This window comes from Myotis brandtii, unplaced genomic scaffold (genome assembly GCF_000412655.1).
Source record: "Myotis brandtii unplaced genomic scaffold, ASM41265v1 scaffold303, whole genome shotgun sequence".
NCBI classification, from domain to species: Eukaryota; Metazoa; Chordata; class Mammalia; order Chiroptera; family Vespertilionidae; genus Myotis; species Myotis brandtii.
The window spans coordinates 788,115-789,457 of NW_005361573.1; the positions used below are offsets into that span (position 1 = coordinate 788,115).

The window sequence follows — 1,343 nt, forward strand, 5'->3', positions numbered from 1 at the left end:
GGATAAGGGTTGGGCATTCTCAGATTTGGAGGCCCAGGTAACTATGGTTACAGGTTGGGTACCTGCCCCTCCCTCCAGTCCCTCATTGTAGGACACACACACGTCTTGTCCCCACCAAGATCAACCGTCTTTCTCACTTCTGGTGACTGCTCACTCCCCAGCATTGTTTAGTAAATGACTCAGGATACACAGAAACCGTTTCGTTGGAACACACTCTATTCCATAATGACTGTTCAGTTCAATTAGCTCTCAGCGGCCTGAAAGGCAGACGCGGGGCCTGCTCGGATGCCTCCCCACCTTCGTTTGAAATTGGATTTAAGGCGGCGGGTACTGGGGGGTGGGTGAGGGGACGAATATTTTATCACCTCTTCCTCCTCGATGTTCCGCCTGTTTCTTCTCATTTCCATGTTTCTCCCCCTGCACGCCGGCGGATCGCAGACTGTAAATTTGAGGGGAAATTGTCAGCGTGCAAACGTCCATAATGATGTTCAGTTCAATTAGCTCTCAGCGGCCTGAAAGGCAGACACGGGGCCCGCTCGGATGCCTCCCCACCTTCGTTTGAAATTGGATTTAAGGCGGCGGGTACTGGGGGTGGGTGAGGGGATGAATATTTTATCACCTCTTCCTCCTCGATGTTCCGCCCGTTTCTTCTCATTTCCATGTTTCTCCCCCCCTGCACGCCGGCGGATCGCAGACTGTAAATTTGAGGGGAAATTGTCAGCGTGCAAACGTGATAAATAAACATGTTGCTTTCGCGAGGACGATGCGATGATCACCTAGATTTACAGCCCTCCTCGCCGCCGGTGTGTTGCATTTTGGGAGAAGCTGAGCGAGGTTTTCGGTTTTCGTGGGTTCCCTTGACCAACTTTCTGCCCTTTGCCCCCATCACCCCACTCCCCCCCCCAAGTCACTTAAATATCAGTCTAAAAGGGGGGGAGCAATTGGTCTCCCTGGAAGTGATGCATCTTGACAGGTGTTTTCTTTGGGGACATTATTTATAGCTGCAAAAGCAATCCTACGTGGGGCGCTTTTGTCTCCTCCCTCCCCATTTGCTGTTTCTCTGAGATTGAACGTATTTTTATTTTCCCAGTGGGAAAAAGTACCAAAAAATTGATTTAACCACCCCCTCCCAGCCTCTCCACATTTTCTACCCTGTTCTGTCTTCTATCTTTGGGACAGACTCTGGGTTGTTGGTTGGAACCCAAGGGTCCTCCCCTGAGCAAATGGATCACCGTCTCTGTGCCTCTCACGCCCCTAGGGCTGCTCTTGATCTCCCGCGCTCCTCGTCACTAATTTATAGGGAGAACTGAACGCGTTATTTCCGTGTCTGGCTCCACCTCCCC

General features: G+C 51.4%; 1 protein-coding gene across 1 annotated transcript in view; it reads right to left on the reverse strand.

The window, feature by feature from the left end:
* Positions 1-229: 229 nt before the first annotated feature.
* Positions 230-1,343, reverse strand: part of WSCD2 (WSC domain containing 2) — a 73,683-nt gene continuing 72,569 nt past the window's right edge. The window contains exon 10 of the transcript XR_001362763.1: positions 230-439. The gene's annotated coding sequence lies outside the window, so the exon portion shown is untranslated. The remainder of the gene's footprint in view (positions 440-1,343) is intronic.